Source organism: Microcaecilia unicolor, chromosome 10, assembly GCF_901765095.1.
Source record: "Microcaecilia unicolor chromosome 10, aMicUni1.1, whole genome shotgun sequence".
NCBI lineage: Eukaryota > Metazoa > Chordata > Amphibia > Gymnophiona > Siphonopidae > Microcaecilia > Microcaecilia unicolor.
The window spans coordinates 96,109,106-96,125,758 of record NC_044040.1 but is presented as its reverse complement, the minus strand read 5'-3'; the positions used below and the strand labels follow the sequence as shown (position 1 = coordinate 96,125,758).

The window sequence follows — 16,653 nt, the reverse complement described above, 5'->3', positions numbered from 1 at the left end:
CTTTCTGGTATGTTGTCTCCAGTTCAGTATTGTTATCCGCAGTGAACCAGAGTATGCCATCTGTGGCTTATAAGATCCATGTAACATAACATAGGTAAAATAATATGGTACTTGGGGAAATTGGACTTTGATTATTACATAACTTTTCCACAAATAAAAATACCTACATTGGTCAGCAATGCACATATTTTTATCCAAGCACTGCAGAAATGGTTCTGAAGCCAGGAAGAAAACAGGTTGCATGTAGTTTTGAATACATAAAATTAAGGGCCCTTTTACAAAAGTGGTAAGCAATTAGTATGCAGTAATTTAGTACACAGCTGTGGTAAATAAAGGTGTGCAGGCCAAAATTTATAATAAATGTATAGTGCCTTATTTATGGGATTTTTCATTTTGTTTGGGGGCAATATCATCAATAGTGTGCACTCAAATAGTGTACCTAGTGATAAAAAGTGCATATTATTGAGCAAAAGTACATACTATTAAGCAATACTGTACTCTGTTTGAGTAACATTGGGCACTATCAACTATACAGGAAAACCTGAATTTTTTGTGTGTTTTTTTCCCCCTAACATTTCAGGTTTAAAATGGTACTGTTATTCATTATTGGATTTCCTCACTGGGAGGCTTTGAGGTTTCTATTGTTTAATATTTTGTTACATTCTCAAGGAAATTGTGAAAGATTGGCAGCTTGAGGTACAAGCTGATGTTAATTGGTAGATTTGATGTTTTACCGGTTTGATTTCCCAATGAGTATTTTTTCTGAGGTTTAAAATGACATCATTGATATTTCTCATATTAGTTCAAACAAATTAGTGGTAACTGCTGCTGTGTTAGACAGAGAGTTTAGTGCATACCATTCACACACTAACTGCTTACCATGTTATGGGGTGGAAAATGAGCTGGTTATGGGGAGGAATAGGCATGGACTGTGTCTTGCAGTTAGTGCATGGTACTTTACTGCTTGCTGTCACTGGTACAAATAGATTTCTTTTCTACCTGAGGTTTTCAATTTGTTACCAGAGTACTCACTCCAGACTAGATTGCACAAAATACTCCTTACACCCTATATACTTTGATTTGTTTCTTTATTATATTACACGTGCCTATTGCCTCTAACCTCGAAATTCACATTCTCACGTCTCATTCACACATAGCTCACACTCCCTTAATATAGTAAACCTCTACATCTCTTTTTCATTTAATCCACCCTTTTGCTTATACATACACTTTCCAATTTACAACAGTAGGTACATAGGGCTAAAAAGCTAAAAGCCCACCTCTTTGACACTGCATTCGACTCCTAACCACTACTCACTTGCCCTGTACCTTTTATCCCTTACCTCTTAGTTGTTCTGTCTGTCTGTCTGTCCTATTTAGATTGTGAGCTCTTTGAGCAGGGACTGTCTTTTCATGTATGATGTACTGCGCTGCGTATGCCTTGTAGCGCTATAGAAGTGATAAGTAGTAGTAGTAGTAGTAGTAAGATAGCACAGTTGCCCAGTGGTAATTCCGAATTTGGCATGTGCTGTTTCTTGTGGTAATCAGCAATGTGGCCATATTTCTGCACACTGCCTGATTACTGCATGAGTAGCACGTGGCCCTTACCGCCAAGTAAACAGGGCTCAGGCAGTAAATAGCTGCGTGCTACTTTTAATTTAAGCACATGACCATTTACTGCCTACATTTTAAAAAGGCCTTTTTACTCACCACAGTAAAACAATGGCCCAGCATGTGCCAATTTCACGTGCCCATACTAGCGCAGGCCACTTTTTACTGCATAAGACATAAGCATCGCCACACTGGGACAGACCAAAGGTCCATCTAGCCCAGCACCCTGTTTCCGACAGTGGTCCATCCAGGTCACAATCACCCGACAAGATCCATGGAGCAAAGCATTTTGTACTGCTTGTCCCAGGAATAGTGGATTTTTCCCTACATCCATTTATAACATTCTATGGCCTTTTCCTTCAGGAAGCCGTCCAAACCTTTCTTAAACTCTGCTAAGCTAACCACTTTAACCACATTCTCCGGCAACAAATTCCAGAGTCAAATTACGTGCTGAGGAAAGAAAAATTTCCTCTTATTTGTTTTAAACTTACTGCACTCCAGCTTCATCGCATGCCTCCTTGTCCTAGTATTTTTGGAAAGCGTAAACAGACGCTCCAAATCTATCTGTTCCACTCCACTCATTATTTTATATACCTCTATCATATCACCCCTCAGCCGCCTTTTCTCCAAGCTGAAGAGCCCCAGCCGCTTTAGCCTTTCCTCATAGGAAAGTCATCCCATCCCCTTAATCATCTTCGTCACCCTTCTCTACACCTTTTCTAATTCCACGATATCTTTTTTGAGGTGCGGCGACCAGAATTGAACACAATACTTTAGGTGCGGTCGCACCATGGATTGATACAGTGGCATTATAATATCCTCATTTTTGTTTTCCATCCCTTTCCTAATAATACCTAACATTCTATTTGCTTTCTTAGCCGCAGCAGCACACTGAGCAGAAGATTTCAACGTATCATCAATGATGACTCCCAGGTCCCTTTCTCGTTCCGTAACTCCTAACGCTGAACCTTGCATGACATAGCTATAGTTTGGGTTCCTCTTTCCCACATGCATCACTTGCACTTGCTCATATCAAACGTCACCTGCCATTTAGATGCCCAGTCTCCTAGTCTCGCAAGATCTTCCTGCAACTTTTCACAATCTTCCCGTGATTTGACGATCTTGAACAACTTTGTGTCATCAGCAAATTTGATAACCTCACTAGTTACCCCCACCTCCAGGTCATTTATGAAAATGTTAAAAAGCAACGGCCCCAGCACAGATCCTAGAGGGACCCCACTAACTACCCTTCTCCATTGCAAATAGTGACCATTTAACCCTGCTCTCTGTTTCCTATCTTTCAACCAGTTTTTAATCCATAACAATATACTACCTCCGATCCCATGACTCTCCAATTTCCTCTGAAGCCTTTCATGAGGGACTTTGTCAAACGCTTTCTGAAAATCCAGATACACAATATCCACCGGCTCACCTTTGTCGACATGTTTGTTTACCCCTTCAAAGAAATGCAGTAGATTGGTGAGGTAAGACTTCCCTTCACTAAATCCATGCTGACTTTGTCTCATCAGTCCATGCTTTAGAATGTGCTCTGTTATTTTGTTCTTAATGATAGTCTCTACCATTTTGCCCGGCACCGACATCAGACTCACCAGTCTATAATTCCCTGGATCTCCCCTGGAGCCTTTCTTAAAAATCTGTGTTACATTAGTGACCCTCCAGTCTTCTGGTACCATGCTCGATTTTAAGGATAAATTACATATCAGCAGCAGTAGCTCCGTAGCTCATTTTTTAGTTCCATCAGTACCCTGGAATGAATGCCATCCGGCCCAGGAGATTTGCTACTCTTTAGTTTGCAGAACTGTCCCATTACATCCTTCAGGTTTACAGAGATTTCATTAAGTTTCTCCGACTCGTCAGCCTCAAATACCCTGTCCGGCACCGGTATCCCAACCAAATCTTCCTCAGTGAAGACTGAGGCAAAGAACTCATTTAATCCTCCCACTATTTCTTTATCTTCCCTGAGTGCCCCTTTTACTCCCCGGTCATCCAGTGGCCCAACCGATTCTTTTGCTAGTTTCCTGCTTTTAATATAAATGAAAAAATTTGTACTATGTTTTTTAGCCTCTTCCACTCACTATCTTTCTTTCAAAGTCCTTCTTAGCCTTTCTTATCAGCGCTTTGCATCTGATTTGACATTCCTTATGCCACTTTTATTATCTTCAGTCGGTTCTTTCTTCCATTTTCTGAAGGATTCTCTTTTTGTGTCAATAGCCTCCTTCACCTCTCTTTTTAACCACACCGGTTGTCGTTTGGTCTTCTGCCCTCCTTTACTGATACATGGAATATATTTGGCCTGGGCCTCCAGGACGGTGTTTTTGAACAGCATCCACACCTGTTGTAGGTTTTTTACCCTATCCTTTGCTCCTCTAAGTTTTTTTTTACCATTCTTCTCATTTTATCATAGCTCCCTTTTTTTAAGTTAAACACCAACATATTTGACTTCTGTTGTCTACTTTTTTGAAAGCAGATTTCAAAGCTGATCATATTATGATCACTGTTATCAAGCAGCCCCCTCACCTTTACCTCCCGTACCAGATCATGTGCTCCACAAATGACTAGATCTAGAATTTTTCCTTCTCTCGTCGGCTCCTGTACCAGCTGCTCCATAAAGCAGTCCTTGATTTCATCAAGGAATTTTACCTCCTTGGCGTGCCCCGATGCTACATTAACCCAGTCTATATTGGGGTAATTGAAATCAATAATGCATGAACAATTCTACCTCATACACAATAAGTTTGAGGGCACTCTGACAAGCACACCATAAAAAAGTGGAGAAAAAAAAGACTTCAGAACACTCGGTTCCACCTCGTTTTAAAGGACACACCTTAGATATAATGAGGGAACCGTTTACAATCATATGTCTTCACAAAAAAAACTCCACATAAACTTTGAAAGGAGCACTGTCATGTGCCACCACAAACCTTGTAGGAGACTTAATTCACTTATCCAAGCTTGGAAATTGTACTTAGCTCAATATACTGATGTCTTCACCATTCAATCCAGACCACAATGCTGTATATTCTCAAAATTCCTCAAATCCCGACAGGGAAGCCCTGTTTCGCTATTTCCTAGCTGCTTCAGGGGAATATTTTCTGTCTTTCTCCTCCAAGCATTTTTAATTTCCATCCGTCTCCAAGACGCCCTGGAACAGAAAATGCTCCAAGGTAAATAGCTCCCTTACCTTGTGTGCTGAGCCCCCCCAAAACCTACTATCCCCAACTGTACACCACTACCATAGCCCTTATAGGTGAAGGGGGCACCTATATGTGGGTACAGAGGGTTTCTGGTTGGTTTTGGAGGGCTCACTGTTTCCTCCACAAATGTAACAGGTAGGGGGGATATGGGCCTGGGTCCGTCTGTCTGAAGTGCACTGCACCCACTAAAACTGCTCCAGGGACCTGCATGCGCTGCCATGGACTGAGTATGACATCTGAGGATGACATAGAGGCTGGCACGTAATATTTTTAATGATGTTTTTTGAGGGTGGGAGGGGGTTACTGTAGCAAGTTTTAAATTATTGAAAAACTCAAAAACACTAAGATGGAGTCAGCAGTCCAGCAGCGAGAGGGGTGCTATCCGGTCTTTTGCATTGAGTGTCACATGTATGATTATCTCCCAGTTGGTGACATGTCATATGTGTGGGCCCAGTGCAAAGAGCTCCTGAGAGAACGTGTTCGTTCTCTTGAGGCTAGAGTAGCAGACTTGGTGGAGCTGAGGGAGACAAAGAGGTACATAGAGGAGACCTACATGGATGTTGTAGAGAAGTCCCACCTCCAGTCTGGTAGCCCCTGTGCTACCTTGGAGGAGGGAGGTCTCCTAGAAGGAGAGTATCACCCTGGTGAAGTAGGAAGTACTCCTGTAGCCAGGACCTGCCCACCAGGGGATGTACTATACTCTCACACCGAGGATATGTCTCCAAGTGCTGCCCAGGAGGGAAGGGTTAGGACAGCTGTTGTAGTTGCTGATTCGATCATTAGGCATATAGATAGCTGGGTGGCTGGTGGATGTGAGGATCGCCTGGTGATTTGCCTGCCTGGTGCGAAGGTGGCGGACCTCACGCATCACCTAGATAGGATTTTAGATAGTGCAGGGGAGGAGTCGGCTGTCTTGGTACATGTGGGTACCAATGACATAGGAAAATGTGGGAAAAAGGTTCTGGAAGATAAATTTAGACTCCTAGGTAGAAAGCTCAAATCCAAAACCTCTAGGGAAGCATTTTCTGAAATACTACCCATTCCATGCACAGGGCCCAAGAGACAGGCAGAGCTCTGGAGTCTCAATGCATGGATGAGACGATGGTGTAGGGAGGAGGGTTTTAGATTTGTTAGGAACTGGGCAACATTGTGGGGAAGGGGGAGCCTATTTCGAAAGGATGGGCTTCACCTCAGTGGCGTAGCCAGACATCATATTTTGGGTGGGCCCAGAGCTAATATGGGTGGGCACCATGAGGTTGATATTCAGCAATCCGATCCCCCTTCAATGTTTTTTCCCCTGGTTGAGGATGGATTGTAATTTCTTATCAGGACATTCCTCCCTGCAGGAATGAAAGAAACTAAAACAAGGGTCTGTCTAACAGCAACCTAATCCTCCTGTCCTCTCCTGCTATTGAGAAACTTCACTTGAAGACGGGTTCGCTGACATCTCTTAATGTATTGCATTTTCAAGCTTTTTTTTTTCAGCCCTGAGCAGAGAGGAAACGTTTCAGCATTTTGAAAGTTGGGATCCCCCCCCCCCCCCCCCCCCCGTGCTGCAATTAATTTTGTAAATTGTTAGTACTTTTCCCCTCTAGATTTACAGCTATTCCATCTCTTGTGATTTTTGTTCTTTATCCCGGTGGAGTACAGGGCCGTGCCTAGGGTCTCTGGTGCCCCCCTGCAGACTATCGGTTGGCGCCCCCCCCCCCCCCCCCCCCGTCCAGCAGAGCAGGAACAGAAGGGAGCAGGCAAGTAAGACGGACCTCAGGAAAAAATAGCACTGTATGTATCCCTCATTGATAAGTCTCTGACTCTAAAGTTTAGCAATTTCATTAAAGCAAAATGTATTTTCACATATCACATCCTATCCAAGGAGAATGTTTTATATATGTCACCCGTCTGTGGTAAAACTTCACACAGTATCAAAATACCTCTAATATGTAGTCGTGCCAGCCGAGGAAACTAACTGTGCTCAGCTCACAAGAGACAGAGTGAACATAAAATAAAACTTCATCCTTAAAAGATAATATCAGATGAATGCATGAAGGTGAATATGAATTCCTGTGAATGGAATCAATTTGATTTACAATAAATCCAGATACTACTCCCTCATATATATAACAAAAAATTATTTAAGTGGAATGGAATTATTTGACTGTACTGGTAAACAGAAAGAAATACTCTATTGCATTCTAATCTCCTTTGCACCAAAGGATATAATTCAGATCAAACATTTATCTCTGATCAACTATCTCAGATCAAATATTTATTTCAGATCAAATATTTCCTTGCTTACAGTCACTTAAATCTACCTAGCCTTTATATAGCTTATAGGATTTAAACACTCTTAAACTGAAATTCACCCTTTTCTATTCTTCATAAACTTCAAGTAATCCTGAAATATTCAGATCCTTTTCTCACTAGAGAAACTTCAATCGCCACCAATCTCTTTTCACTTATATTTTCTCATTTACCACAATCAGGCACTCTTTTATAACTTCAGTCAACAAACACAGGAAGTCACAGCTGGATGTCTCTCTTGGCAAAGGACAGCTCTCACCCTGTTCACTTCCCGGGCAGATTTCTTAACAGAAGCTGATCATCCAATCAGAGAGCTCTATTTGAATGCCGATTAACATACAGACACTCATGGGAATGTTTAGTGAAAAACACCGGACTAATTTGCATATGATTTAAACAAATCTGAGCATATGACAACCAAGTACAGACTCCCAGCACCTGAATTCTGCAATTAGATTTAAGGCAAATACTTTTAAAACTTATTTTTAGCACTTTTAAAATTTCAGGTTCTCTTTAATTTGAATGCTGTTTCAAGCTCTGAAACTCACCCTGACTGAGGAGCTAGCCCCAAACTGAAGCATAAATAGCAATCTGGTTGTATTCTCATGTAACTTGAAGAGCGTGCCTGCCTCAATTAATACTGCTCCTTTGCATGAAAAGGGGAGGGCAGCGGAAATAGGAGAATCACAAGTTCAGGTGAAAGATTTTGCAAGTGAGCAGACGGACAGCAGGGCAGTGGCACCCCTCGAAGGCAAGCGCCCCCCTGCGGCCCTTACCTCACTTACTGCATCAGCACGGCCCTGGTGGAGTAACTGAAGAGCGTCTTTAAGGCTTGTGAATTTGCCTGAAGCTACAGCAGCTGGTACCCCCCTCCCCAGACCCTGTTCTCAAATTTCTGCTAGACTGGGCCCGTTCCCTTCAGCCGACTCGGGAAGACTTCTGGAGCTATTTATGTGTTTTGTATCTATTATTGCTGCCGGCCGGGGTCTCTTCTGTGCTGAATGACTAAGGCTGTCTCATCATATCTCAAGAGGAGTCCCTATTTTCTTCCTCAGCCGCTTTCGTCTGATCCCTCTGATCCCTGCTGTCGGATACATAAACATGTTTCTTTTTGCTGGAGGGGAGCAGAGGATCTTGATCCCATTGCCCTATTTGGAGAGGAGGGAGATCCAGTCCTGACGTCTCCTCTTAGCTGCTGGAGATTTTGATCTTTTCTTTCCCAACTGGACAAAGAACGTTTTGCATGGACAGTTTCTAGAAAGACGTAAGCAGTGCCGGCCCAGAGCTCCAGTCCAAATAAAACAACTTCCCAGGCCGATTTTGCTGCAGACCGCCAGATTTCTCCAGCAGCACACCACAGCAAGGGGGAAGCAGCCAAGTTAAAAAAAAAATAAAGAAGCGCTGGAGCTCCAAATAAATAACTTTCTGGGTCAATTTTGCTAGAAGTGCTGCTGGCAATAGAGCAGCAGCAGCTGCATCCACTCCAACTTGGCCGCAAAGGTAAGCTTGTAGGAGGTCCTCCCCTGAAGCCGGACTCTAGGGCAGCCCGAAAAACAAAGTCCTGATTGGTGCACAGGCTGAGACAGGGTGGGCCTGAGCTGATATTGGGTGGGCCTAGGCCCACTCAGGCCCACCCGTAGCTATGCCCCTGCTTCACCTTAACCAGGGTGGGACCAGGCTGCTGGCATCGGCATTTAAAAAGGAGATAGAGCAACTTTTAAACTAGAAACGGGTAAGGCCGACAGTCACTCAAAAGTGCATGGTTCGGGATAAGGTATCTTTCAAAGATATCACCAAAACAGGGAAGATAGGGTATCCCGATAGTGAGGTCGCAAAAGAGACTAAAATAGATCAGGAATCCTTAAATAAAAATTAAAAACAGTCAAAAGATTGCAAATTAATACTATCAAGTACTGAGCATCATGTAAATAAGAACAAACAACAAATATACTTTGAAATGCCTATATGTGAATGCCAGGAACCTAAGAAATAAGATGGGAGAGTTAGAATATATTGCACTAAATGAAAAATTAGATATAATAGGCATCTCTGACACCTGGTGGAAGGAGGATAACCAGTGGGATACTGTCATACTGGGGTACAAATTATATCGTAGTGATAGGGTGGATCGAATTGGTGGAGGGGTAGCATTCCAGCTTATTTTCGAAAGAGATCGCCCGCCGGCCATCTTCCGACACAAATCGGGAGATGGCCGGCGATCTTCTGAACCCGGCCAAATCGGTATGATCGAAAGCCGATTTTGGCCGGCGCCAATTGCTTTCCGTCGCGGAGCTGGCCAAACATCAAGGCAGGGTACAGAAGGTGGGATGGGGGTGGGACGGGGGCATGGTTACGAGATGGCTGGCTTCGCCCGATAATGGAAAAAAGATGGCCGGCTCAGATAAGCATTTCGCCAGCTGCACTTGGTCTATTTATTTTTAGGACCAAGTCTCAAAAAAGTGCCCCAATTGACCAGATGACCACTGGAGGGAATCGGGGATGACCTCCTCTTACTCCCCCAGTGGTCACCAACCCCCTCCCATCCTAAAAAAATAAAAACAAAACATTTTTTGGCCAGCCTCTATGCCAGCCTCCAATGTCATACCCAGCTCCCTGACAGCAGTATGCAAGTCCCTAGAGCAGTTTTTAGTGGGTACAGTGCACTTCAGGCAGGTAGACCCAGGCCCATCCCCCGCTACCTGTTACACTTCTGGTGGTAAATGTTGAGCCCTCCCAAACCCCCTAAACCCACTGTACCCACATGTAGGAGTCACCTTGATCCCTAAGGGCTATGGTAGTGGTGTAGAGTTGTGGGGAGTGGGTTTTGAGGGGGATTTGGGGGGCTCAGCACAAAAGATAAGGGAAGTATGCACCTGGGAGCAATTTTTATTTATTTTTTTAATTTTTAGAAGTGCCCCCTAGGGTGCCCGGTTGGTGTCCTGGCATGTCAGGGGGACCAGTGCAGTACAAATGCTGGCTCCTCCCATGACCAAACGGCTTGCATTTCGCTGGGTTTGAGATGGCCGGGCCCGGTTTCCATTATGGCCGAAAACCGAAGCCGGCCATCTCTAAACCCGGCGATATCAACATTTGACCTATTGTTGAGATTCAGCCGGCCCCCCAACCGTATTATTGAAAGAAAAGATGGCCGGCCATCTTTTTTGAAAATACGGTTGGCTCCGCCCCTTTGCGGAGCCGGCCCCGAATATGGCCGGCAATATAGATGGTTGGCGCTGTTTGATTATGCCCCTCATTGTATATTAACGAGAGCCTTGAATCAAATAGATTGAAAATTCTGCAGGAAACAAAACACTTCTTGGAATCACTATGGATTGAAATTCCATGTGTAAAGGGGAAAAGGATAGTGATAGGAGTGTACTACCTGGCCAGGTTGAACAGACGGATGCAGAAATGTTAAAGGAAATAGGAACACAAACAAACTGGGTGACACAATAATAATGGGTGATTTCAATTACCCCGATATTGACTGGGTAAATGTAACATCGGGGTACGCTAGGAAGGTAAAATTCCTTGATGAAATCAAGACTGCTTTAGGGAGCAGCTGGTACAGGAGTCAACGAGAGAAGGAAAAATTCTAGACCTAGTCCTTAGTGGAGCATATGATCTGGTGCAGGAGGTAATGGTGCTGGGACCGCTTGATAACAATGATCATAATATGATTGGATTTGATATTAGCTTTGAAGTAAGTATACATAGGAAATCAAATACGTTAGCACTTGAATTAAAAAAAAGGAGACTATGACAAAATGAGAAGAATGGTGAAAAAAAAACTTAGAGGAGCGGCTGCGAGGGTCAAAAATTTACATCAGGCGTGGATGCTGTTCAAAAACACTGTCCTGGAAGCCCAGGCCAAATATATTCCACGTATTAAAAAAGGAGGACGGAAGACCAAACTACAGTCTACATAGTTAAAAAGTGAGGTGAAGGAAGCTATGAGAGCTAAAAGAAAATCCTTCAGAAAATGGAAGAAGGAACCCACTGAAAATAATAAGAAACAGCATAAGGAATGTCAAGTGAAATGCAAAGCACTGATAAGGAAGGCTAAGAGAGATTTCGAAAAAAAGATTGCGTTGGAGGCCAAAACACATAGAGGGGCATAATCGACCAGAAACGCCTATCTCCATGGGCGTTAATCTCCGAGAACGGGTCCGTGAAGGGGCGGAGTGAACCGTATTTTTTAAAAAAAATAGACGCCCATGCTTTATTCGCCAAGGTGTGAGCTGGGCGTTTTTGCTTTTCACCGATAATGGAAAATGAAATCGCCCAGCTCAAAAACGAATAAATGCAAGGCATTTGTTCGTGGGAGGGGCCAGGATTCATAGTGCACTGGTCCCCCTCACATGCCAGGACACCAACCGGGCACCCTAGGGGGCACTTTGACAAAAACAAAAAAAAAAGGTAAAAGAGCTCCCAGGTGCATAGCACCCTTCCCTTGGGTGTTGAGCCCCCCAAATCCCCCTCAAAACCCACTGCCCACAAGTCTACACCAGTACTATAGCCCTAAGCGGTGAAGGGGGGCACCTACATGTGGGTACAGGGGGTGTGGGGGGGGGTTGGACGACTAGTAGCATTAAGCAGCACAATTGTAACAGGTAGGGGGGGGATGGGCCTGGGTCCACCTGCCTGACGTCCACTGCACCCCCTAACAACTGTTCCAGGGACCTGCATACTGCTGCTTGGGAGGAGGGTATGACATTTGAGGGTGAAAGTAAAAAGTTGTGAAACATCATTTGTTGTGGTGGGAGGGGGTTAGTGACCACTGGGGGAGTCAGGGGAGGTCATCCCCGACTCCCTCTGGGGGTCATCTGGTCATTTAGGGCACTTTTTGGGGCCTTATTCGTCAAAAAACAGGGTCCAGGAAAAGTGCCCTAAATTCTAGCTACAAACGCATCCATTATCGGCGAAGGGCGCCCATCTCTGTTCGGGTGATAACCACGCCCCAGTTCCGCCTTCACCACGCCTCCGACACTCCCCCGTCAACTTTGTCCGCATCCGCGACGGAGTGCAGTTGAAAGCGTCCAAAGTTCGGCTTTCGATTATGCCGCTTTATTTGTTTTTGTGAGAAGAACGCCCATCTCCCGATTTAGGTCGGAACTTGGGCGTTATTCTCGTTCGATTATAAGCAGGATTGTAAAATTGTTTTTACTTATATTAAAAGCAGGAAGCCGGCAAAAGAATCGGATGGACCACTAGATGTCCGAGGAGTAAAAGGGGTGATTAGGTAAGATAAAGCCATAGCGGAAAGATTAAATGAATTCTTTGCTTCAGTCTTCACTGAGGAAGATTTGGGTGGGATACCGGTGTCAGAAATGGTATTCGAAGATGACGAGTCGGAGAAACTTAATGAATTCTCTGTAAACCTGGAAGATGTAATGGGGCAGATCTACAAACTGAAGAGTAGCAAATGGGATTCATCCCAGAGTACTGATAGAATTGAAAAATGAACTTGCGGAGTTATTGTTAATAATATGTAATTTATACTTAAAATGGAGCGTGGTACCGGAAGATTGGAGGGTGGCCAATGTAACGCCGATTTTTTAAAAGGGTTCCAGAGGAGATCCGGGAAATTATAGACCGGTGAGTCTGACGTTGGTGCCAGGCAAAATCGTACAGACTATTATAAAGAACAAAATTACAGAGCATATTCAAAAGCATGGATTAATGAGACAAACCAGCTCATTTTCGAAAGTGATCGCCGGCGATCTTCCGACACAAATCGGGAGATCGCCGGCGATCTCCTGATCCCAGCCAATTCGGTATTATCGAAAACCGATTTTGGCCGGCTTCAACTGCTGTTTCGTCACGGCGCCGGCCAACCTTCAAGGGGGGGTGTTGGTAGGGTAGTGAAGGCAGAACGAGAGGCGGGGGCGTGGGTACAGGATGGCCGGCTTTGCCTAATAATGGAAAAAAAGAGGCTGGCTCGAACGAGTATTTCGCAGGCTGGACTTGGTCCATTTATTTTTAGGACCAAGTCTGGAAAAAGTGTCCCAACTGACCAGATGACCACCGGAGGGAAGTGAGGATCACCTCCCCTTACTCTCCCAGTGGTCACTAACCCCTTCCCACCCCCAAAAAAACCTAAAACTCTTTTTGCCAGCCTCTATGCCAGCCTGAAATGTCATAACCAGCTCCTTGACAGCAGTATGCAGGTCCCTAGAGCAGTTTTTAGTGGGTGCAGTGCACTTCAGGCAGATGGACCCAGGCCCATCCCACCCTACCTGTTCTACTTGTGGTGGTTAATGTAGAGCCCTCCAAAAAACACCAACACCCACTATACCCACATGTAGGTGCCCCCCTTCACCCCTTAGGGCTATAGTAATGGTGTAGAGTTGTGGCGAGTGGGTTTTGGGGAAGATTTGGGGGGCTCAGCACACAAGGTAAGGGTGATATGCACCTGGAAGCTATTGTTTTTTAAATTTTTTAAGTGCACCCTAGGGTGCCCGGTTGGTGTCCTGGCATGTGAGGGGGGCCAGTGCACTACAAATGCTGGCTCCTCCCACGCCCAAATGCCTTGCATTTCACCGGGTTTGAGATGGCCGGGCCTGGTTTCCATTATGGCTGAAAAACAATGCTGGCCATCTCATATAAACCCAGCGATCCTGCTCTAAACCTGATGAGCGATTTGGCTGGCACCAAGTGTGTTTCGAAAATACGCTTGAGTCCGCCCGCTTACGGCACCGGCCCCGAAGATGGCTGGCCATCGATTTGGCCGGTGCCATTTGATTATGCCCCTCAAAGTCAACATGGATTTAGTGAAGGGAAATCTTGCCTCACCAATCTACTACATTTCTTTGAAGGGGTCTGTGCTGGGACCGCTGCTTTTTAACATATTTATAAATGACCTAGAGATGGGAGTAACTAGTGAGGTAATTAAATTTGCTGATGACACAAAGTTATTCAAAGTCGTTAAATCGCGGGAAGATTGTGAAAAATTACAAGAGGACCTTACGAGCCTGGGAGACTGGCCAGCTTAGTTTCAAAGGAGATCGCCGGCCATCTTCCGACACAAATCGGGAGATGGCCGGCGATCTCCTAAAGCCGGCCAAATCGGTATAATAGAAAGCCGATTTTGGCCAGTGCCAACTGCTTTCCGTCGCGGAGCCGGCCAAACTTCAAGGGGGCATTTCAGTAGGGTTGCGAAGGCAGGATGGGGCGTGCTTTGAGATGGCCGGCTTCGCCCAATAATGGAAAAAAGAAAGCCGGCCTTGACAAGCATTTCGCCGGCATCACTTGGTCCCTTATTTTTCAGGACCAAGCTTCAAAAAGGTGCCCCAACTGACCAAATGACTATCGGAGGGAATCAGGGGAGACCTCCCCTTACTCCCCCAGTGGTCACCAACCTCCTCCCCCACCCCAAATTTTTTTTTTAAAAATATATATTTTTGCCAGCCTGTATGCCAGCCTCAAATGTCATACCCAGCTCCCTGACAGCAGTATGCAGGTCCCTCAAACAGTATTTAGTGGGTACAGTGCACTTCAGGCAGGTGGACCCAGGCCCATCCCCCCCTACCTGTTACACTTGTGGTTGTAAATGTTAAGCTCTCCAAAACCCCCCAAAACCCACTGTACCCACATGTAGGTGCCCCCTTCACCCATAAGGGCTATGGTAATGGTGTAGAGTTGTGGGGAGTGGGTTTTGGGGGGATTTGGGGGGCTCAGAACACAAGGTAAGGGAGGTATGGATCTGGGAGCAATTTTTGAAGTCCACTGCAGTGCCCCCTAGGGTGCCCGGTTGGTGTCCTGGAATGTGAGGGGGACCAGTGCACTACAAATGCTGGCCCCTCCCATGACCAAATGCCTTGGATTTGACCGGGTTTAAGATGGCTGGCCTCAGTTTCCATTATTGGTGAAAAACGATGCCGGCCATCTCAAACCCGGCCATCTCTGACATTTGGCCGGCCCCAACCGTATTATCGAAACAAAAGATGGCCGGCCATCTTTTTCGAGAATATGGTTTGGGACTGCTCTTTGCGGCGCCGGCCAAATAGATGGCCGGCCATCTATTTGGCCTGCGCCGTTCGATTATGCCCCTCTGGGGTCTAAATGGCAGATGGCGTTTAATATGAGCAAGTGGAAAATGATGCATGTGGGAAAGAGGAACTCAAATTATAGCTACATCATGCAAAGTTCCACTTTAGGAGTCACGGACCAAAAAAAGGGGATCTAGGTGTTGTCATTGATGATACTTTGAAACCTTCTGCTCAGTGTGCTGCTGCAGCTAAGAAAGCAAATAGAATGTTAGGTATTAGTAGGAAAGGAATGGAAAACAAAAATGAGGATGTTAAGTTGCACTTCAAATATTGTGTTCAATTCTGGTCGCCATATCTCAAAAAAGATATAGTGGAATTACAAAAGGGACAGAGAAGGGCGATGAAAATGATAAAGGGGATGGGATGACTTCCCTAGGAGGAAAGGCTAAAGCGGCTAGGACTCTTCAGCTTGGAGAAAAGGCAGCTGAGGAAAGATATGATAGAGGTCTTTAAAATAATGAGTGGAGTGGAACGGGTAGATGTGAAGCGTCTGTTTACGCTTTCCAAAAATACTAGGACTAGGGGGCATGTGATGAAGCTACAATGTAGTAAATTTAAAATGGAGAAAATATTTCTTTACTCAACGTATAATTAAACTCTGGAATTCATTGCCAGAGAATGTGGTAAAGGCGGTTAACTTAGCGGAATTTGAAAAAGGTTTGGACGGCTTCCAAAAGGAAAAGTCCATTATTAAATGGACTTGGGGAGAATCCACTATTTATGGGATTAGCAGTATAGAATGTTTTGTACTTTTTTGGGATCTTGACAGGTATTTGTGACCTGGATTGGCCACTGTTGGAAACAGGATGCTGGGCTTGATGGACCTTTGGTCTTTCCCAGTATGGCAATACTTATTTGCTTATGTAGGGGACATTCAAGGAAGTTACATGGAAATACTTTAAAAACAAATAGGAGGAAATATTTTTTTTTTCTCTCAACAAATAGATAAGCTCTGGAGCTCTTTGCAGGAGGATGTGGTAACAGTGGTTAGCATATTTGGGTTTAAAAAAGGTTTGGACAAGTTTCTGGAGGAAAAGTCCATAGTCTGCTATTGAGACAGACATGGAGAACAACTGCTTGCCCTGGGATTTGTAGCATGGAATGTTACCACGATTTGGGTATCTAGCAGATACTTGTTACCTGACTTGGCCACTGTTGGAAACAGGATATTGGGCTTGGTCTGACCCAGTATGGCTACTCTTATGTTCTTATTTGGAGGCATTTATGTAAAGCTAGCTTTTATAATGGCGCAGTTTTGCTGCAAGTTCTCGTTATCATACAATAACTACTTGCTCTCCCATCTTGATATGCCAGTCCCCTTTGGGCACCACTGAATGGTCTTTGATGACCCAGGTTTTTCTTCAGTGGTATGTTGAAGAGGCAATTTCCTTGAAGCAGAAGCAGAAGCAGAAGTTTCTCAAAACACCATGTTGGAAGAGTGGAAGACTATTAGGGGCTTATACCATATAAGTTTC

General features: G+C 44.7%; 1 protein-coding gene across 3 annotated transcripts in view; it reads right to left on the bottom strand.

Moving 5' to 3' along the window:
* The window catches only part of LOC115479359 (solute carrier organic anion transporter family member 1B3-like), a 699,693-nt gene that overhangs the window by 604,581 nt on the left and 78,459 nt on the right, over window positions 1–16,653 (bottom strand). The window contains exons 1-2 of one of the 3 annotated variants that reach the window (XM_030217248.1): window positions 15,282–15,286; window positions 3,704–3,706 (exon numbers count right to left, since the gene is read on the bottom strand). The exons of the other annotated variants lie outside the window; for them this stretch is intronic. The gene's annotated coding sequence lies outside the window, so the exon portion shown is untranslated. Of the gene's footprint in view, window positions 1–3,703; window positions 3,707–15,281; window positions 15,287–16,653 lie in introns of those variants that run through there. 3 annotated transcript variants of the gene reach the window in all.